Raw genomic sequence first — 23,926 nt, 5'->3', positions numbered from 1 at the left:
GTAAATAAGAACTCTTGGAACCCAGCAGTACAATTTTTAGATCAAAATACCAAAACGTAATTTGTAGCTAATTTGTAGCTGTTCCTATTATTTCCTACTTTCTTGAGGATAGAATGCTTGTGGTACTTCAGTTCTGTATCCTGTGTCTAGGATTTCCCTGCACAGATTGTTGTTTCTCACAGATAGCGCTTGAAAATAATTTTGAAAATTTCATTCAGCATAAAGAATTGTAGAGATATGCTCAGGTCAAGTTATTGGCAGAGTATCATCTTCCTACTGTACAGATTTGTATCCGTCTGCAGTTCCTTAGTGGTGAAACCCATTAATTCGGATGTGGCATTTTACTGGCAGAATGCTGTCTGTACCAAAAGATTCCTGGTGCAATTAAGTCGGTTGTGCATGATGGAAGTGATCTGCCAAAAGCAATGATTTAATCTGCTCTAAACCATATCAAGTGAATAGCTTTCAACTAAATAAGATTAGGACTAGGAAGCAAAGTTTTAAAAAAAAGCAAAGTTAATTTAAACAATAGTTCCATTCAGTGTTTATTGCCTAAAGCTATGGACTCTTTTTGTGGGAGCGAATACAGGCAGAATTTAGTCAAGGATTTTACAGTGTCAAGCGTTCTGTTTGTGATGCAAGCATGCATATTCCTTAGGTTTTTGCCATGTTATCAAACAAACGTTGTGGCTCTCACAAGGTTAGGTCATTTTCATAAGTCTGTTTATTTCTATAGGATCACTCAGAGGTAACATTGCCATAGTTGATAAAGCAGAAAGGGTTTGCCTCTGGACCCTGAAAGCAAAGCTGCTTGCTTGAGGAAATTCTCTTCGCATAAAAGTGCTGAATAGAATTCAACCAATTACCATCAGTAAATTTGAATATGTCAGGCAGAAGGAAGGAGAGTCTAGATCTAAGCATTGTCTTACTTTGCAAAGTTAATTTAAAGCAAATTACAATGCAAAGCTTTATAAACATTTAAAGTATTATTGATCACAAAGCTATTCCATGATTTACCAGTAGTATAGTTGCTTAGTTCAAAGTGTTCCAGGGCTAATCTCAAAGAATTGAATGTGTAATCTATGTTTCATTAATCGACAAAATTAATGTATAGTTAATCGGCTATTTGTTATCAGTTTGATAGATAGGAAATAGAAGGTGGTTATTTCTACTTAATAAATGTCAAAGGTAACTACAGCAGATTCCTGTTAATTGGGTCATCGGTTAAGTCAAGTAGCTGTTTATTTGGGACAACTTCTTAAAGAACAAAATCTAAATTAAGAAAATAGCCAGGATTCTCTTCTTTTATTTGGGATACTGTTGCCAAACAGTTTCTAACTAGTGTCAGTCATTTGTACTTATGCCCGTTAGGCACTATACTAAACTGAGACCGATCAGTTTTTGAATAGCGTCAATTTCGCGTGTTTGTATTCAAAAAGCTGTGATTTTTGTCACTGTTAGTTGATGAGAAATTAGCAGTCAGACAGTTCAGAACTGTTTTGTTCACCACGGTTTCAACCATTCAAGCTTGGAGATGCCAGGGGTGAAAGTGAAACAATTTCACTGTTTCAACTGGCTAGGAATTACCAAGAATTCAAAGGTATTTACAATCATCTTGAATGAAAATGAAGATTTGGAGGATGAAATTGTCTAATGCATTGTGTGAAGGTTGTCCATAAACTGCTTTAGGTGTCTGAGCTGATTTCATTCATTTACATTCAATCATAAGAACATGGCAGATGAATTTCTCTGATGATAACTATTAGGAACTAAATACACAGTTTTACAGCAACATACATCAAAGTTGCTGGTGAACGCAGCAGGCCAAGCAGCATCTATAGGAAGAGGCGCAGTCGATGTTTCAGGCCGAGACCCTTCGTCAGGACTAACTGAAGGAAGAGTAAGTAAGGGATTTGAAAGCTGGAGGGGGAGGGGGAGATGCAAAATGATAGGAGAAGACAGGAGGGGGAGGGATAGAGCCGAGAGCTGGACAGGTGATAGGCAAAAGGGGATACAAGAGGATCATGGGACAGGAGGTCCGGGAAGAAAGACAAGGGGGGGGTGGTGACCCAGAGGATGGGCAAGAGGTATATTCAGAGGGACAGAGGGAGAAAAAGGAGAGTGAGAGAAAGAATGTGTGCATAAAAATGAGTAACAGATGGGGTACGAGGGGGAGGTGGGGCCTTAGCGGAAGTTAGAGAAGTCGATGTTCATGCCATCAGTTTTATAGTACTGTAGAGGTATTGGTAATATTCTAATTTCTTATCTGTATTTCATTTAAATACATAATTTGTCACTCAGTTAAATAGTAGTTTGTCTTTTTTATACCTTTTCAGTATTTCCATGAAACTTTGGCTGATTTGGGCAACCACTTAATTAGGACAAGATGGACTAGATCCGATGTGACCCAATTAACCAGCATCCACTCTATTTTGTTTTTGAAATAGATAAAGCAGTTTTGGGGGAAAAAAACCATCATTTCTGGTTGATCCAGCAAATGGAAGCATTAAATTTTTGCCTATGAAACTATTAGGGGAAACGTGTGTGCTTATTAAGAGGTGGGAGGAAAGAAAAGGTGAGTTCCTGATAGTAATCGTTCTTTGTTCCTAGCAGCTAAATACTGACTATTATTGACTTTAGTCCACAGGACAGTCCACGAATGTTTGTTGACTGGTCTTGTTTAGACAATTAAGCACTGGATTTTCAGCCAAAATTACTGGTCTGAATTTAAATTTGAACACTAATCTCTTTAAGCCATCATTGGATGATGTCTGGAGGCAATTTTCCATCTCCTGCAACATCATCCCTTGCCTAGTTAGAGCTGAGATGGAAGAAATATTATTTTTTAAAAACAAGCTTCTGACAAGAAAAATTGACAATTTGTTCTGACCATGCCAATTAAAGTTGGCAGCATTTTCCTCTCTGACAAAATGCCAACCTACTACTTTAAAGCTGAGCTCGGTCCAAACATGTAAATTTTTTATTATTTGTCTAAAGTAATACTTGAACTGGTCTTATAAAATTCTGAAATATGATCTTCAGCATTTTCAATTTTACAGGTAGAAAGCACAAGGTTAGTGTATTTTAATTCATGATAGATCTTTTTTAACCAATTGTACAATCCTCTGATTCTTGACTAATTAGGTTCTGATGTGTGGTAAAATGAGATTTAATGGCCAACTAGAATCCATACTTTGGCCATCTTGTTTAAAAAGAAACTTGGAAATATTTAGCAACTTTGCATCTATATTGTCTGAGCAGCTCTTGAAAATGCCTGTTTCTGATTTTTATATTTTCCAAAACCTTGGCAGACTCAGGGACAGAAATCTGATGCATTGAACCTTGCCATAGATTTTCAACGTGGCTTTTCCCTCCTACCAGAATCAATCTTGATGCAGACGTGTGGGGCCAGAGTTTGCTGGAATGGCTTTCTTACATAAATAGCAGGAAAATGTATTTATATGGGAATATGCTGTTTTTTTTATCTCATTACTTGCATCTTCATCAGTCATCCTGTGAGGACCTCCTGTCAGATAGTATGAGATATTACCAATGATACTGGTGATACTCATGAGGAGGTGGAGCTCTCTAGGGAGCAGAACAATCAGCAATGGGAATTAAGGGATTGAGAATTTTAGGGACAAAGGTCTGAGGAAGAATAAATTAAAAGGGTTGATTAAGATGGGAATAGACAGTAAGTACCCTGGAGGGGAATCAACACCTGTAGATAATGATTGGGCCAAATGGCCTATTGCAGAAATGTATTACCTATGTAATCCCATGTAGTTGTCATTATACTAGAGAAGATGATCTTCACCGGACTGAAGAAAAGTTGCTCAGTGGAAAAGATTACAATGGCAATTTCTCTTCCCAGAACTGTCTGTTGGTACCTTTATATTGAATATTGTGAGCTATTACAAGAAAAATAGTGCAAGAAAAATTTTAATTATGAGAAGTAAACAGCAAAATAGTCCCAGTATCAAACCTTGTTCCATGACTAATAATTGTAGTTGGAGCTGCAACATTGTAATTGGCTTCAAGTTCATCTGGGAAAGGAGAAAGATTAAAACATCAACAAAGTCCTGATCGGAACCGGGAGGAATAGTGACATAGACTCTGTTGAACATATCTTCAACACTTATGACAGCAGATCACAATTTAATTCACTCCCCACTGTCAGAAGAGAAAAGCTAAGAAGAAATAATTGCTTGAAATTGTATGTAATCCTACATGACAATGTGCCAATAATATAAATGGTGGCATTAGTCTAAGTGGTGTCATTGTTCAGTTACAGAGAAGCTGGTATATTTATCATGAGATATTACTCTCTTAAATTTAACCAGTAGTTTTTTGCATAACAAAATCCCAGGTAGTGTTATAAATGATTTTGAATAACACTGCTGAAATGTTCTCTCACCTGCAATTTACTACTTCTCCTTTACATTCTTCATTTAGCTCTCAGCACAAGGACTGAATTTCTTTGGCCATTGTTAATTATTGGAGCAGTGCCAGATTACTTCATTAGCCTCTCAACCCATATTTAGTTATAGCAAGTTTATTCAACGGATGGTGATTCGCCTGCTGCACCTCGTACACGAAGAGCTGTGGCAGGCATGATTCATGAATCTGATGGTGGGGCCATTGTGGCATTACGTGAGCAGCATCACATGGGTTAAGGAAGAATCAGAGAATCTGAGTGATTTCATTACCAAGCCAAGGTTTGGGGCTTGCAATATTTGAAACAGGTGATTGCGGCAAGAGGCAGATCATGTAGCACCTTGTTCTGGCCGCTCCTACAAGACTAAACATGTAGAGCTTGGGAACTTACTGCAGGTATCTCATAAGACTTGCTTTGTAAGCTTCCATGGAAAGCTTTATGAATTCGGTGGACAAAGGTGCAAAGAAGCACATGTCATCAAATGGGTGTGTAAAAATACTTGGACCTTAACTAACACTGACAGTGTTAGAACAACTATCACTCAGATTGTACTATACACAATCTGCCATTTGAAATAGAATGTGACAGCCGATTGCCTGAAAATCTCCTAAAGAAATTAGCATCATCATCACTGCATAATTAAAACCCATCAATTTAACTAATAGCAAAGGTGTCCGAGCCATCTCAGTGAGGCCTCTCTCAGCATACCAAACATTTTGAATAAAATTACAAAGCAATATCCTTCGGAGTGATTTGAACATGTACTCTGCTTATCAATCGTTACAGTATTTCTTTACTGATTTTTTTCCAAGTCCAAGTATTTCAAACTTTGCTGTTAACTTTCAGCAACACAGTATCACAGACTCGAGCAGCCAGTCAGTAATAACCCTTAGGTCTCTATATACTGTATGGCCTCAGTGCCATTGATCACTCGTGTGATAGCATTTGCTGTTGAAAGTGCGTCCGTGAGTGGAGGTTAGGTGAGGACAGGGCTGGACTTGATTAAAGCATCCATTGTGAACAAAATGTTTGCCAACATATACCAAGAAATCATGCACATGACTGATGATTACTTAGTCAAGGATGTGGAAGAGAGCCAAGAAGTTGTAAAAACATGATTCAGCAAGAGGTCAGTGTGCTTGGCACAGCAGAAGAAAAATTGATGAGAGAAATCACGCGTCCATTATGATCAGAGCCATCACATCATCAAGTGCTGAATCCATCACGGGTAAAGCCCTCCTCACCATTAAGCATATCTACAAGGAACGCTGTTGCAGGATAGCATCATCTATTACAAAGGACCTGCACCATCCAGGTCATGCTCTCTTCTTGCTGCTGCCATCAGAAAAGAGGTACAGGAGATTCAGTGCCCACACCACCAAATTCAGGAATAGTTATTACCCTGCAATCATCAGGTTCTTGAACCAGAGCAGCCAAGACCATTCATTTTCACTCTCTCCAACACTGAACTGCCTATAGACGAAGGGTCTCGGCCTGAAACATCGACTGTACCTCTTCTTAGAGATGCTGCCTGGCCTGCTGTGTTCACCAGCAACTTTTATGTATGTTGCTTGAAATTCCAGCATCTGCAGATTTCCTCGTGTTTGCTTATAGCCTCACTTTCCAGGACTCTTCACCTCATGTTCTTAATATTTATGCTTATTTATTTGTTATAAATGTATGTTTTTCTTTTTATATATGGATAGCTTGTTGTATTTTGCACATTGGTTGTTTGTCTATCTCTGTCATGTGTTGGCATGGTGGCGTAATGGCTAGGACAACACTTTACAGTACCAGGAACCCAGGTTCAATTCCCACCCACTGCCTGTAAGGACTTTCTACATTCTCCCGGTGACTGTGTGGGTTTCCTCTGGGAGCTCCAGTTTGTTCCCAGAGTCCAAGGACATACCAATTGTTAGGTTAACTGGGATAGTAGTGTTTCTGACATTCTGAGATATTTAGCCTTTGAAGCTGGACACAGGAATGATGAACCAGAGCAAACCATAGCCAGTCTGGAAGCCAGGATTGGGGTTATTGCCAGGAGCTGTTGGATTACACAAAACATGTCCTTAACAGTCTGATAGCAACACCACAAAATGCTGGAGGAAATCAACAAGTTAGACAGCATCTATGGAAAAGAATAAACAATCTACATTTTGGGCCGAGACCCTTCATCAGGTTGAACAGACTGATGGCCTGTTCAAACACTGGAGTTGTGAGATGGTACTCACGTAAAGTTGAATTTCAGGGCCAAATCAAATTTTACAATATAATCTCTCAGCAAAAGGAACCAATAGGTTAGAGGGAAATTGGGAACAAAGCATTTGTTATGGGAACTGTACTTCCCTCAATGGCAGGACATTGCAGAGAGTGGTATGGATAGTCCAGCACATCTGTAGATGTGAACTTCCCACTATTCAGGACATTTACAAAGACAGTTGTGTAAAAAGGGCCCGAAGGATCATTGGGGACCCGAGTCACCCCAATCGCAAAATGTTCCAGCTGTTACTATCCGGGAAATGGTACTACAGCATAAAAGTCAGGACCAACAGGCTCTGGGACAGTTTCTTCCACCAGGCCATCAGACTGCTTAATTCATGCTGATGCAACTGTATTTCTATGTTATATTAACTTCTGTTGTACATACTATTTATTATTATAAATTACTATAAATTGCACATTGCATATTTAGACAGAGACATAACGTAAAGATTTTTGCTCCATGTAAATAAAGGATTCAAATAATAAAGTCAATTCAATTCAATTCATTTTTTAACATAATTTCCTGAATCCCTTTGTTATTGATACATTCCTTGGAAATTTCTGGGTAGCCTAGAGAAATTGCTGGATTTTATGGCAGCCTTGAATACAAAAACCTGAAATGATTCTCAAATGTAATTCTGAAGGAGTAGTATACAGACAGCTTTTGAGTAAAACGTTAAATAGACACAGACTCGAGCAATTGACCTCAGAAGCAGGGCAAATATGATGCCTGTCTGTGCTAATCCCTATACCTGTGTCAGACCTGCATTCCTCTGTACCTCTTCTACCTTAGTACTGATCAAAATGAGTTTCAAATTGTTGTAATTACATCTGCCTCTACCACAGTCTCTGGCAGTTCCTTCTATATATCCACCACTCCTCGTGTGAAAAAAAAGTCACTCAGATCTCTCTCCTTAAACCTGTACCCTGTAGTTTAGACTTCACAACCCAAGGGAAAGGTGCTCCGATTATCTACACTATATGGCCCATTATCATTTTATAAAGTCATCCCTCTGTTTCCGACGTTCCAGAGAGAATAAGCCCAGTCAATCCAATCCCTTCTTATAAGTAAAGCACTATGTTCCAGGCAACATCCCAGTGAATGTCTTCTGCACACTTTCTAAGTTACCAAATTATTCTGGCAGATTGGAGACCAGAACTGCATACAATACTCCAAGTGAGGCCAGATAATGCCTTGTACAGCAATAATATGGAATGCCAACTTTTATATTCATTCCCTTGGCAAAAGAAATCAAACACGCCAAGCAGCTTCTTCACTGCCCAATCCACTTGTGTCACCATTTTCAGGGATAAATGAACTTGCACCATGAGATGTGCCAGGATCAACCACCTGAGATGCTTGACATATTTTGTGTGAAGTTCCCTTGCTGTTCCTGTAAAACTGAGTGGTGCAACTGTGATTGAAGTCACCAGAGAAACACTGAAACTGGTGATATAGAAGTTTTTATTCATCGCAACAAGTAGTCATCATTCTGGAGATAATCCGGGTAGAGTCTCCCAAACTCGAAGTATCTCATATTTTATAACCTTAAGATCAATGGTAATAGTAGGTGATTCAATAGAGTTTCCACAGTTACAATAATGTTGTTTCCTTCTATATTTTGGGTTAACAATTCTTCCTTTGAATTACATATCTACAGTTGGAGATACCTTCGAATGTTCCAGCTCCTTTGCTGAGACAAACTAATTGCAAACTTCTCTGAACTTACATAATGTTCACAATGTTACAATGGTGCAAATTCCTTAAACCCAGCGTTGATGCAGGTCAATTAACACAGGGGTCCCCAACCTTTCTTGCACCACGGACCGGTTTAATATTAACAATATTCTTGCGGACCGGCCGACCGGGTGGGGGCGGGCGGTGGGTGTTCAAGTAGGGTTAAAGTCATCTCAACATGTCTTTTACAGTTAGGGTTGCCAACCTTCTCACTCCCAAATAAGGGATAAAATTAGCAGTCAAATCCCAGGACACTTGCATTCACCCCAGGAAAGACTACCATGACCATGAAGCCTTGTGCGGGCATGTGACGTGTGCATGCGTGTACTTGCCATTTTTTTTTTCCCCACAAATCAGTTTTGGCTTAATCTTCCTGACTATACTGTACATATACTTTATATAGGTTGTGTATTTATCACGTCATTCCTGCTTTTACCATATGTTAGTGTTATTTTTGGTTTTATGTGTTATTTGGTATGATTTGGTAGGTTATTTTTTGGGTCTGGGAACGCTCAAAAATTTTTGCCATATAAATTAATGATAATTGCTTCTTCGCTTTATGTCAATTCAGTACGAAAGATTTCATAGAAATGCTTTACCTTAGTAAGGGAAATATGGGACAAGGGTGGTCCCTTATGGGAACAAACCAATTTAGCCCAATATGCGGGATGTCCCGGAAAATACGGGACAGTTGGCAACCCTATCAAGTTCAACAGTGCGTGACAGGGAATGAGGAAAGGTGCAGCTGACTCATATTGTTTCCTCACGGCCCACTGGTTGGGGACCGCTGAATTAGATAACCCTGTTGTCTTAACATTTAGCTGATGCATTTGCAGACTTCTCATAGTCACCATGAGAAGTCTATATCTCTTAGTCAATGGGCCAGTCAGTCTTTTTAACTTTAATTTACTGCTTAAGATTTACAATACGAACTGAAGACTAGATCTTTCTTGAATTAATATCTGTTAAAGTCACATAACTCCAGAATACTCTCTAATATACTCGTCTCTTGGCCACTGGACAGAAATCTGTCCCAGGAAGGCAAAACATTAAGGAGAATCGAATTAAGTAGGGCAGCAAAACTGGCCTTCACTTTGGATCCCTTCCCCTGTTACTAACATATCAGGTCCCTGACTGCATCTACATCTACACTATCATTCCTAACTGGTTGTCTACAAGACCAAGCAGAGGTGGCAATAAAAGATTCCAGAAGTTTGATGACATCTGCTTCTTGGATACTTTATGACAAACGGTCTTTAAAATGCAGCTTTGTCATTCATGTGATTGTGTCCTTTGCAGCTGGTACACTGGGGTTTACATATCTTTATCTTCGTCCCTCCAATATATGATAGCCAAAACTTAGCAGTGGCTATCTGTAGTTCATTTGTGTGCAGGGCACAGGAAAATAACTGTATTTCAGGTTTGCAGGCAATAGTTCGCGCTCCATGCCATGACAGTGGATTGGCAGAATAATCTGACAAGTCTCGCAGCCCCTTTGACCGATCTATAGGAGAGTTTGGTGAGGCCTTTATTTGAATGGCTGCAAGGACTTCACCCTGTTGGTACCACCTCTTGGACTGTCATTTCGCTCACTGGCCCAATGACTGAAATGGCCCAGTCATTTGACTTCACTCCCACTCAGCTGGGGTGGCTGCCTTCAGGCTCTGTACAATTTCTTCTCTTTATCAGTCTGCCTTGCCATTGAGTTTGTAGAACTTAATTTTTCTGCTGTAAACTTCCCATCTATTCTGATCACTTCCCATCTATTCTCCCAATATATTTCTACCCTGATCTATATAACTAATCATCTACCTTCCAGAACCAGCCTTTGTTACAAAGTACCATTGCTGTTATACTTTAACGCTTTATTCATAGCTTGCTGACTAACGCTCTCCGTGTCTTCTGCATTCCCTTTTCTGTTCTCTTTCATCCGTGGATCTCCTTCCACCAGATGAGATGCAGCAAGCTGGTGTTCATCACTTAGCTTCTCTGTAATGACATTGTTATTGAGAGGACGCGACCCTTTGTCTGTGAGAGTGACAAGAAGATGAATCATACTGTTTAAGCTGAATCCAGTGTTTCCACTGACTCCCTCGCACATAGACATGGGTGTCATTTGTCACGAGCACCACCCGTGGTCCTATCCATCTGGGAGCGAACTCTCCCTTTTCAGGCAGCTCCCCTAGCTTGTCTTGGTCACCTGGCTGTGGGAGGACGATCTTCTCTCCCTCAGGTTCTCTCTGATCAGCAATAAATTGCAGCTGCTTTGCTCAGTCCCCCCAGCATGTTAATCCAGTTACAATGGTCCTTCACATTCCCATAGACTCTCACTAAATTGGCTCTGGTATTTTCTTCCACCACACTTGCAGCTTCTGCTGTCTTATGTTCTGTTGCTCTCTTTGGTCTGTGATCAGCACACTGATTCTCTTTCTGAACTTTTCTCTCCCCTTTCTGGTTAGCTTTTACTTTAATTGCTACCATATCTGCAGGCAGCTACACTACTTTTAACACATCTTGACTGTGTTTGTTTCCTTCCCTCGGGACTTCCTGATATGATTCCCACCCGTGGTCTTGCAGCCTCAATGTGGGCCATGTTGGCTGCCCTGGGGATCATGAACCTGGCATCCCTATCTTGTCCATCTTATTTCTCAATTTCCTGAGAGATGTTGCGCCATATCTCTTAGTCTGTGATCCAGCCTGTACTTTTCACTTCAACTTACTGCTTGCAATTTGCAATAAGAACTGAAGATTGGTTCTTGCTTGAATTAATATCAGCTATATTCACATAACGCCAGGATACTCTCTAAAACTGAGCTCTTGTGTGCACTCTCAATTGGAAATAACAGATCCATGGCAGTATCTTGAAGGTCAGCGGGGGAGTTATTCCCAGAGCATCTCTGAAGCAGGTCACATGGCCATTATGACATTATTGTTTCTGGAAGTTTGCTGCTTCCATGGCAGCGACCATGTTTTCATATTAATCACAGTGAGTACAATTCAAGAAGTATTTTTGCCATCATGAAAAGGTTTTAAAAAAAGTGCTACATCAATTTAAATTTGCATTTTAATCCAAGATGCTTGATTCAATGTCGACGGATCTTGGCTAGTGAATGGTTCTCAATTAAGCAACACTCCAAACATAAAGAATATGACCAAAGGGCATTCAAAATGCTTTATGGGTATTACAGTCTATTGTAAGCATCTTCTGTTTTTACCCACTCAACATGCAGACCCCGTTCTGTGCCTTTGTGCATCATGGCTTAAGTATGCAAGAGCATAGAATCAGCACTGTATTAATTCACCCATATTACATTGCCTTTTTGTCTTGATGATAACCAGGGGTTAAAGTTCATTTTCTAGATGTAGGATGATGTAACTCAACTATGGCTCCTCTGCTATAAAATCATTCTTGGCTGATATTTGACATTATGCACAGTGAGTGGCAGTGGTTGATAGTATAAGTCACTCCCGGGATTATCAGATTTTACTAGCTAAGATAAGTCTTTCTCTTACATTCCACCTGCACTTGCTCACATGGCCTCTCAACCTACAACCACCACATACCATTGAACATAAGAGCTCTCCTTGAAAGTCCCAACTTTTTCCGTAGAAACCCAGTTTACAGTCCCCTTCTTCACCCACAAAACCATAATCTGGAAGTGACAGAACTGAACATTCTTCTGCACTTCATGGAGTCCAACCTCGAGTCAGACTTCTGATTGTCAGCCCTCCCTCCTGGAGGAGAAAGGGAAGAGTATGATCCTTAGTTGCTACTGAAGTGTGCAGCTAAAACCTACAAATGAAATCACTGACACATATAACAGTACTCTAGTATTTCTAGATCAATGTTTTTTTCCTGAGCAAGCTAAGGAAAAACAGCTTTAAAAAATGTGTTTGTTTATTTTGTTTACATGTTTACTGAAAGTCAGAGGTCAGGATGTTGCCAGCAGCTGTCTTGTTTCCTAACGGTGCTATGTGTAGACTTAGCAAATGCATTAAGGCATTACACATGTACAGCAGCAGAGTTTTATTTGCAGACGGTTTTTTAAATAAACTTGTAAATTTTTAAAGAAACTGCAGATACCTAAAATTCATAGCAAAACAAAAAATGTTTCTGATGTGTACTGTTTGCGGTATCTGTATATATATTTAGTTTCCAAGTTCATGCCGCAGACTAAGTTTTCCAGTCATATTATTTTGTTACAGAGGACACACCAGAGGTTCTCGTATTTACAAGATCACAATATGTCCAGATCCTCGGGCATTCAAAATGCTTTATGGGTATTACAGTCTATTATCAGTACTGTGATAATATACATAAATACACTACATCCTATACATTCCCACGCACAAAATACTGGAGGGACTCAGCAGCATCTATGGAAATGAATGAACAGTCAACGTTTTGGGCTGAGACTTCTCATCAGGACATAATACCTTTTAAACATCTGAGCTTGATTTATGACAGATAATTATGATTTTCCCACCTTCATTTAAACCCCTAAAAATACTTGTCTTGATCATCAACTTCTGCAATTTAAATTGAGATGAGATTCTATGACACAACGTGTACAAAGAAGGTGCAACATCTGAGTTACTTTTTCCTCACTTTTAACAGAAACTTAGCTAAGACTCTGTGCTCAAACACCTGCTCTACTCTCTTTATTCTTATGACTGCGAGATTAAGCACAGCTCCAATGCCATATTCAAACTTGCTAACAACACCACTGTAATTGGCCATATCAAATGAGGTGACGAATCAGCATGTAGGAGGGAGATTGAAAATCTTGCTGAGTGGTGTTACAACAACAACCTGTCACTCGATGTCATCAGGACCAAGGAATTGAGTATTTACTTCGAGGAGGAAACCAAAGGTTCATGAGCCAGTCCTCAGGGGGGGATCAGCATTTCGGAGGACCCTTCCTGTACTTACAAAGAAAGCACGGCATTGCCTCAATGTCCTTAGAAGTTTGCAAAGATTCAGCATGACATCTAAAACTTTGACAAATTTCTATAGATGTATGGTGGAGAGTATATTGACTGGTTGCATCACAGCCTGGTATGGAAACACCAATACTCTTGAATGGAAAATCCTACAAGAAGTAGTGGAAGTAGTCCATCATGGGTAAAGCCTTCCCCACCATTGAACACATCTACACAGTGCTGTCACAGGAAAGCTGCATCAATCATCAAGGAGCCTCATCACGCTCTCTTGTCTTCTCGCAGCTGCCATCAGAAAGCAGGTACAGGAGCTTCAGGACCACACCTCCAGGTTCAGGAACAGTTACTACCCTTCAACCATCAAGCTCTTGAACCAGAGAGGATAATGTCACTCAGCTTCACTCACCCCATCACTCAACTGTTCCCACAACTTATGAACTCACTTTCAAGGACTCTTCATCTCATTTTCTCAATATTTATTGCTTATTTTTTTTCTCTTTTGTATTTGCAAAGTTTGTTGTCCTTTGTACATTGGTTGTTTGTCCGTCTTGTTGGCTGCGGTCTTTCATTGATTCTAATGTGTTTCTGGGATTTACTATGAATGCCCACAAGAAAATGAATCTCAGGGCTGTATATGGTGACCTGCATGTATTTTGATAATAAATTTACTTTGAACTTTGAACTTTGAAGACTTAAGCCCTGATTCAGGTGCCCCAATTTGTCAAAACTGGGACTGTATCCAGAGAGTTTGATGCCAAACTTGTATCATCTTGCATCTGTCAAAACTCATCTGTATGAGTAAATGTAGTTGTCAGACTTAGCAAATTTCTATGGATGGCCTCTTCTGCGGGTTGCCAGTTTGAAATTTTACCACACCTGCAGCTGTCCCAGCTTATGAGCTCAACACAAGGAATGATGTATCAGGGAATGTATTTTCACATCCTCCAAGCCAGTACGTGTAAGCAGCATGTTACATCTGCTGGTACTGGCTCACTGTGAGAAATGTGTAACCCTAGGATAAAATAAATAAAGGTAACAGCAGCAAAGCCTGATGAGTCATGCTGGAGTATGACCAGTTGTGGTATGGTACTTTAATCAAAGCTAAAGGATTAATTAAAAGATTAAATAGTTCTCTCGGCAACCCACGCCTTGGACACCTCCCTATACCCCCTTCCTTTAAACATAAAATCTGAAGGAATTTTCACTTTCAAACTTCATAATTGAGGGAGCAAATAAGGCAAATACTCCTACTCCCATTCTGCAACCTCATGTGTCTGTTAGAGTTGTAATACGTGTTGGGATTTGAACACACATGTATGAGTGGCTGTGTTTAAGTGTATGTGTTTGTGTTTTTCATGCTTTAATATGTGTGAATGAATATGTTGGCATTTAAATGTATGTGTGAATTTGGAAGGTTTCTTGTTACTTCTCCCCTCTTCCGCAATCTAAGCGTATTCACTGCTGTAGTTTGATGAATGGATGCTGAATGAACGACTTGCAGACAGTTTTGTCTTTACCACCTCAGCTAATATGCAGAAACGGCATGTGGAACATCTAGACGAAATGGAATACTTGCTATTTTGGAATGAACCTGGAGGTTGTCATTCTGCGCTGTTCGCTGATGGGCATCATGCAGCACCGTCTGCAGTTTATATATGTGCAACTGCAAATGGCTGAAGGTTAAAGACGAGTGTCCAGATTCTGTTCGGATCACAAGCTGGTAATAGACACTTTAATCAGTAGGCTCCCTTAACTACTATTTATAAGAAAAGGGAAAAAAAACCTACTCGAAGCCAAGAAACCTCAGCTGGTGGGGGATGGTGAGTTGGGGGTTTGGTGGTTGTGGTACAATTGGCTTCAATGGCCCTGGTTTGAGAAAAAGTCAATTAATATTTGCTAAACACTGACCATGTGATTGCTGGATGACAACGTGCCCTTCAGGGTCTGATAACATTCTGCAAAGCCTCAAACATGGCAGTGACACAAGATTTACGCCTGGCATTATGAAGACTTGGGGAAAGATACTGAAGAGTAAAATTGAAAATAAAGCTGCATGGGCTGAGAATAAAATGGATTATTGCTGAATCTTCCCGTTGCCCATTTACCTGCAACAAAGCGAGTTCACACTGGTGTTAGCTACTGAGTAAGTGAATAGGCAGCCTCCAAAATTCTGGGCAGCCCTGGACCCCCTTCAGCACACAAGAAAGAAGGTTAAGGCAGCAGGTTACGTTGGAGTGGCCCATAGGCTGGAGAAAGGATATTTCAAATTTTCTTGTAATTCCAGGCAACTACCCCTATTCCTTAATATGAAAAATAAGAGACTTAAAAATTGCCTAACTGTGGAAGATTCCTTCAGTTTTCTCACCTTCTGGATCCTGGTCTTCACTCCAGAAGGAAAGTCATGCCTTCTTCAGCACTCGTGTGAGGGATGAAATTGCTGTTGGGCCCAAGAGTGCCTTCATAGCTGAGTCAGCACATTTTTATAGTGGTTAACATTGATAGCGCTGCTGCTAATATTTGTAAATGGTGAGACCCAGTAGCTTCAAATTTCAAAGTTAATTTATTATCAAAGTACATATGTGACATATTGTGACATAAATCCTACATTTCAGCAGCGATTTTTTCTGTATTTTACTGTTTTTCATGAGCTGTAAACCATTGGTGATATTCTGAAAATGAGTAAGCTAAGTAGCCCATAAAGCCTGGGTTCTCATTCAATAAGATCATGGCTGGTCCAATCTTGGACTCAGCTCAGGTGATATCAGACTCAACTTAGGGCAGTGGAGAGTCTATTCACTATCGAAAGAGTAAATAATTTTGTCCGAGTTTCGAAACAATTTTACTTTAGACACATTACCCTGCAAATCAACTGGGCTTCCAGCTTACTGAGTTTCTCTCCTTTTCAGGAGTCCTATTATGTAATATAACCTCAACCATAATGCCTGCCAGCTTAGGTAATTTGCATGAATTATCAATGGGTCACAGGGGAATAGAATTATATATTGGAACTAATCCAACATAATGGGAAGAATTCTGTTCTATAACCATTATAAGCTTCACGTTTTCCTTTATATGATCAATGTCCTTCAAGATATCAAGCAACACACACAAAAAATGCTGGTGAACGCAGCAGGCCAGGCAGCATCTATAGGACTGTCCTGACGAAGGGTCTTGGCCCAAAACGTCGACTGTACCTCTTCCTATAGATGCTGCCTGGCCTGCTGCATTCACCAGCAGTTTTTGTGTGTGTTGCTTGAATTTCCAGCATCTGCAGATTTCCTCATGTTTGCATCCTTCAAGATATTTAATTTTTAAATAGTTATTTCAGCTTAAAAGAGGGAAACTGCAGAGATGATTTTTAATATTGATTTTCTTTATGGCTCTTGGCTATCTTTTCATAAAGGACAATTGTCTTGAATCCATCCTTGTTTTTGTTAGTTGTCATGTATGGTATGACTTTAGCAGAATATTGTTGGCAGCGACTAGGGAAAACAAATTGCAATTGTTGTTCAGCAGAGTAGTGGTTAAAGTACTGGGATCACAGCCAGACTTTTGGACGATTGACTTGGTTTCAAATCCCACACAGCAACTGAAGAATTTAAATTCAAATAATTAACTAAATCTAGAATTAAAGCTTGCTCAGAAATAACAACATGCATTGTTGTGCAAACCCATCTGGTTTATTAATGCCCTTCTGAGAAGGAAATTTTTTGTCCTCACCTACTCTGCCAATCTATAACCCCAGTGTAGTTAACTTGTAACTGCTTCCATTGTTCAGGGATAATTTGGGTCACATAATAAATCAATGAATAAACTTACACTTTTAATGATTAAAGTTGTAAAATTATGAACAACTAGTTGAAGAGTATCAGAAGGAGTGAAATTCATACCTCCTTTATGGTAGGCATAATTGGTGTTCAGGTTGGTGGTGGGTCCAGTCATTCGTGAGTTGGTGTTGGTTAACTAGTTATACAGATTGGGAATTTAGCAATATATTGGACAGTGATGTGATGAGGTTCGCTACTGATCCATGTTAGTCTCCTGGGAATGAGGTGTGGAATATACTCAATTCCTTGATGGTCTGAGAAAGTAGAAATTAATGAGAGATGTTGGCTATGACTTTTAAAATATCTTAAACCCTAGGTAATCTAAGCTTGAAACCGAATGTCGAATTCTTATTCATAATTCCATATGAATATTAACAAATCTAACATAGGGTTCTTTAACATAGAGTTAAAGATGTTGAAATTGAAATATTTTTAGAGCATTATCATTGTTATAGCTGGATACAGTTAAACAGGTTTATAAGTTGTTTAACACTGCAATTGTGTTACAGTTTTTTCTCTCTCATTTGTTGAATTCTGATTCTATCCTGTTCAGCCTGTCCTGTTTCTACTTCGGGTCTAAATTAGTCCTGGCTGAATCTGCACTTCATAAGCTCCTGCTGTAACATCTCCTACATAAACATTGTCGCTGCCATATATCATGTCTACTTTTGCTCTCTTTTTGGCACGTGGTGTAATTTTACACAGTTTTTCTATTTTTTGCAGATGTTTCTCGATTCTCATCTGATTCCATTTAAACATTATTATTACTTCCTAATGAAGAGCTACTCCTGAACTATATTCTTCATTCTTCCCTCTGTGAATGTTGAAACTACTGCTCAGTGTTTCTAGAATGGCTAATTTTATTTTCAAATTTCCAAAATTTACAGGTTCTTTTTGATTTATTATTTCAGTCAGACAATTTATTATACCTCTCTTCGGTCACTTAATTGACCAGAGAGTATAATGACAGCTTCTCATGACAATGAGCTGAGGATAGGGCTAACTTCCCATCAGTCTCCTTACCTTTATGACAGCTTTGGCTGGTGAAACAGTCGTAATCTCTTCCAGTTGAACAGGTTGGCTGATAATTAAGCTGCAATGTTCCGGCTAAGATCTTTGTTAATTTTTCAAGTTATTTCAGAATTAGGTTCATTGTCACTCACATAAGTCATGGAACGTGTTATTTATTTTAAATAATTTCCAGTACTTTGATGTACCTTTAGCTAAATATACTTTCAATATTTTAATTATCTTAAATATTTTAATAAGTTATAGCCAAGTAAACTGTTTAAAATTAGAATCATGTGAAAATTTGACACGGGCTCCATCAGGGGCACAAACCACCCGGCCGATGAGGACATCTTCAAAACGAGATGCCTCAAGAAAGTGGCATCCATCATTAAGGACCCTCCTCATCCGGGACATGCCATCAGGGAGAAGGTAAAGGTACACTCAAGGAATTATAAACAGTTTCTTCCATAAGATATAGGAGCAGAATTAGGCTGTTCGGCCCATGAGTCTGCTCCACCATTCAATCATGGGCTGATCCAATTCTTCCAGTCATCTCCACTCCCCTGCTTTCACCCCATACACTTTGATGGCCTGGCAAATCAAGAACCTATCTATCTCTGCCTTAAATACACCCAATGACTTGGCCTCCACAGCCACTCGTGGAACAAATTCCACAGATTTACCACCCTCTGACTAAAGTAATTTCTCTGCATCTCAGTTCTAAAAGGACATCCTTCAATCCTGAAGTCGTACCCTCTTGTCCGAGAAGATACGGAAGTAGGTTGCCTGGCCTTTCTTCCGTGCAGATACTGTTGCTGCCCAATCTGGGGCCGGCCGGATTTGAACCTAGGACCATCTGCCTCAAAGTCCATTGCTGATTCCACTACACCACCAGCTGACCGTCCACTATCAGATTTCTAAACAGTCAATGAACCCATGAAAATCACCCCACTATTTTGCTTCATTTGAGCACTATTTACTTATTTGTGTATTTATTTATAACAACCCTGATTCAGAGTCCAATGAACTGTGAAAAGTTGGTAAGGAGCTTGGATTCTGTCACTTGAGGCCTGGTCACAGTTTGTGTCTTGTTCTTTTTCATGGAAGTAATACTAGTGGAGGTGTCCTCTCCAATCAAAGAAATCTGGGGCATAGCGATGAAGTGCAGTGGTGGGTTAGTATAGAGCCTGAGTAAGTTGGTGTGTTGGGTGGAATATGATCCAGACCAAGTTGTTCATCTTGTGAAAGATAAACAATACCACCTTCCTTTACCCTTTACTCCAACCTCAACATGATTCAGTACGTTGCTGCTTCTGTTCAAGGTTCAGAATACGGTTTTCAGAATGTTAATTATATTTGCAAACCAGATCTAATAAATCCATTGATCCAGCAAATAGTTAAATAAACTGTTTTACAATCAGCTAGTGTAGATCTTGGAGTGCAAAAAATTCTGAAGATACTTTTTCCCATTATTGAGATGAAGCTTTATCTTCTAAAATCACAAGTTAATTTTGGTCATGGCTCTGCAATATCTCCATGGAAGCGAGGAGCTGGAGAGCAGGACTAAAGACGAAAGGGAAGCAAGCTGAACTCAGTAGGCCTATCTCCCAAGAGTCTTATGCAACCGGCATTTCAAGATCTACTGTATATTTCTGAAACAGGTTGCCAGTCCTGTCACTGTCCAACCATTTCTTCTTACAATGCTGAGCAGAGCACACAGTGGCTTTCACCAGTAATTGATCTCTTCCCTTTAAGGGATGAGGTCATGATATCAATAAGCACCCATTAATTTCAGCTGGTACTCGGCTCTCATGGAATTACTGGAGTAAGTGTAGGCTAGAGTGGAAAAGACTCTAATTGGCTCAGATTGAGTGATCAAATTGTGTGCAAGTAACAAATTAGTGAGGCTGTCTGTTTTAAAAAAAAATTTTATTGAGGTACTGCACAGAATAGACCCTTCCAACCTTTTGAGCCACGCCAATCAGAATCCCTTAGTTTTATCACACTGGACAATTTAGAATGACCAATTTACTTACCAACCAGTATACATTTGAACTATGGGAGGAAACCCAGGCAGTCATGAGGAGAACTTACAAACTCCTTACAGGCAATGGCAGGAATTGAACCTGGGTCGTGAATGCTGTAAACTGCTGTGCTAATAACTACACTACCATGCTGCCACATTTTAATTCTTGTTCTTGTGCAGTTGAATTTCTAGGCAAACATATAATTAAAATATTCATATAATGTGTCTCTGGTTCTTTGCCAGTCATAGTTATCAAGCTTATTTCCACTAGAAGTGGCATCATGTTTATATTAAATATGTATGGTTACGTAAATAACCACAAATAACTATTGTGCGTTTAATATTTCGGTAATATTTGAGTAATCTTGTGAATATGTTCACAAACAAGAGAAAATCTGCAGATGTTGAAATTCTAAGCAACACACAAAGACCTGCTGAAGGGACTTGGCCCAAAACCTCGACTGTACTCTTTTTTTCTTAGGTTCTGCCTGGCTTGCTGAGTTCCTCCAGCATTTTGTGTGTGTTGCTTGTGAAGGTATTGTTTGATTAAGCATTCTTGTTTATTTCAATAATTCATTACAGGTTATATATATATAAATACATTAAGTGCATGGCCTCACTTAAAGTAAACCTAAAGTTAGACTAGCATTCCCGGACTCCTGTGTCTTCTTTTGAATTAGTTTAACGATTTGAAGTTACAACATAACATTGGCAATGAAGTATTCTAAAATGAACCTGAGACAGCTACTGTGCTGTTGAGCCACAGCGAGGCGTTCTAACTATAAAAAGCGCAGTGAGGAACGGCGAGTAAAATACGCAGCCCAGCATGTGCAGACTGTCAAGTTCAATAAAAGCAGAAAATGGAGGAATTCATGGGTTCATAAAGAGTGAATACAGGGTGATAATAATCATTTAAATAAAAGAAGAGGCTGGCTACACCAGAAAAATTGATGTGCTTGATTACACAATAGATAACTGGAATATGTACACAGAGCTAAGTCAAAAATATTGTGAAACAAATGAAATTGCTAATGAGAAACAAGTACCAAAGTTGCTGAGCATATTGAATTTAAAAGCGTACAGTTTGCTTTGAAGTTTGACTGCTTCAACCAGACCAGTAGAAATGAGCTTGGCTAATATTGTCAAGGTAATACAGGAACATTTAGAACCAAGACCATTGCTGATTGCAGAACGCTTTAGGTTTTATAAGCAGAATCAAAAAGAAGGGAAGTCCATTTCTGTGTAAATAGCTGAATTGAAGAGGTTGTCTGAGCAATATCAGTTCTGTAATGGGCTTAATGATATACTAAGAGATCATTTAGTTTGCAGAATCTTAGAGGAAAGCATTCAAAAACAGCTCCTAATTGAAGCACAACTTTCATTTAAAAGCACAGTTGAAATTGCTATTGCAATGGAAACTGCAGACAGAGAAGCAACTGAGTTGCAGTCAGGAATGAAAGTGAGTGTTAACAAAATTAGAGTGTCTAAACTGAAATTTACCTGGGAAAACAAATTGTGTTACTGTTGTGGCAGGGCCTGACATACACAAAACAAATGCAGGTTTAAAGGTGAAACTTGCAGAAAATGCAACAAAGAAGGACACAAACAAAGAGCATGTCAGGTAGGCAAAGATGAATAGACTGCACAGGGAAGAGAAAAAGCTAAAAAGTCAAGTTGCAGTTACAGAATAATCACTTACCTGCATCCTGTTGGTGAAAAATCTGATAATGATTAATGTGACCCAGTACTATGTAGCCTTAAGATTTACAGTGTGAAAATTAACAATAGACAAGCAATATGGCTTATGCTTGAAGTGAACAGCAAATTAATTAAAATGGAATTGGACACTGGTTCAGCTGTTCCAGTCATTCCTCAAAATGAGTTTGAACAGGCATTCCAAAGATACTAAACTGAAGCCTGCAGATATCCAATTAAGAACTTATATCGGAGAAAAGATAACTCCTGTGGGAATGATCTTTGTAACAGTGAAATACAACAACCAACAAGCCACTTTAGCCCTGTATTTGGTAAAAATAGGAAGACAAGCATTATGGGGACATGAGTGGCTGAGACAACTACAACTTGACTGGAGATCCATTCCTCATTTGCAAGCCACATCCCCTGCCAACTGAAAGCAAATTAAGAAATGTGCTGGATGATACCACAACTGCCTCCATGCTGTACATCTTGAACTCTTGCCTAATAGAGGATAAATAGGTGTTAGTGTCAACCTTTGTACCTCTGGTTGGAAAGCATATTGGACCAAGGAGGGACCATGCTGTGAAGAGAAATCGAGAAAGTAAGGAAAGCAGTAGTCTGACAACAATAGTTTTTGGAGGCTACGTGTCTACATTCTGATATGTTAATCTGGCAGTTACTTGCAAAATGTGGCTTGGGTTTTAAGCTGGAAGAGAGTTCAAGGAGTTTCAGGAAAGTTGCAAGCATTTGGCCTTTGTGAGTATAAAGAACTAGAATCTATTCTGCATGCATTAAAGTGATTGCATGAACTTCAAGTGGGAGACAAAAAGCTGCTTATAAAAGTAGATGCAAAGACCAAAGCCCAGCTGGATGAATGGAAGGCCAAAAAGAAAGGAGTCAATAGAGAAACAAAAACAGAAGATTTGTCAGATGATGTTGTGGATGAGGAAGCTAAGAGGAGAGATCAGATCAAAAAGGGAGCAATAGAAGGATTAATAAGAGAGTACTACAGTGAACTAAATACACCTCCCCAAGATTCAAGATGCACAAACTAGAAGAAGAAAAAGGAAGAAGAAAGGTGGCTACCGCTGTCAGAACCACTTCCTGCAGTCTCAGGGCCAACCCCTACAACCACCACAGAGGAGGCCCAAGAACCTGAGATTGTTTCACAGCCACAAGTCTCACCTGCCAAGCAGAGTGATTTCCCTTGTTGAGAAAAGCGTTATCCCATGAGAGTTAGAAAGCCTCCACAGTGATTCAATCTTTAGGCCTGAATGGGACAATTTAAAATTTACGATGCTGTGGATGTCTCTATGTAATAGTTGTATTACTGTGTGTACAGTTCAGATGCATTCTGAACTGAATTGGAGTTTATAGCTAAGCAGGGAGGAGTGTTGTGTATTTAATGCCTCAGCAATATTCGAGTAACCGTGTAAATATGTTGTTCGATTAAGCATTTTTGTTTGTTTAAATAATTTGTTATGGATTATATGTATAAATACCTGAATTGCATGTGTTATCTCACTACCACAAGATACATACTCACCTCGTTTAAGGTAAACCCAAATTTAAACCTGCATCCTGGACTCCTGTGTCTTCTTCTGAATTATTTAATATTTTGAAGTCACAAATCTATTTTTGGTTGCCTCAGTACAGGAAGAATGTGGAAGCTTTGGAGGTGTAGAGGAGATTTACCATGATGTTGCCTAAATTAGGGAGCATATCTTATGAGGAAAGGTTGAGTAAGCGAGGGCTTTTAGAGTCATAGAGCACTACAGGACAGAAACAGCCCTTCAACCCATCGAGCCAATGCTGCAATGTTATTCTGCCTAATTCCATCAACCCGTACTTGGACTATAGCCCTCTCTACCCCTTCCATCTATGTACTTATCCAAAATTCTATTTTGCAATAAAACCTGCATCCATCATTTCTACTGGCAGCTCGTGCGACCTTCACATTGCCCTCTGAGTGAAGAAGTTTCCTC

The 23,926-nt window shown here is 39.4% G+C and overlaps 1 long non-coding RNA gene across 2 annotated transcripts in view; it reads left to right on the top strand.

Moving 5' to 3' along the window:
* The window catches only part of LOC134350469 (uncharacterized), a 168,782-nt gene that overhangs the window by 6,706 nt on the left and 138,150 nt on the right, over positions 1-23,926 (top strand). The window lies entirely within an intron of this gene.

Source organism: Mobula hypostoma, chromosome 8 (assembly GCF_963921235.1).
Source record: "Mobula hypostoma chromosome 8, sMobHyp1.1, whole genome shotgun sequence".
Taxonomy (NCBI): Eukaryota; Metazoa; Chordata; class Chondrichthyes; order Myliobatiformes; family Myliobatidae; genus Mobula; species Mobula hypostoma.
The sequence above is the reverse complement of the archived record's forward strand: the minus strand, read 5'-3'. Positions and strand labels throughout refer to the sequence as shown.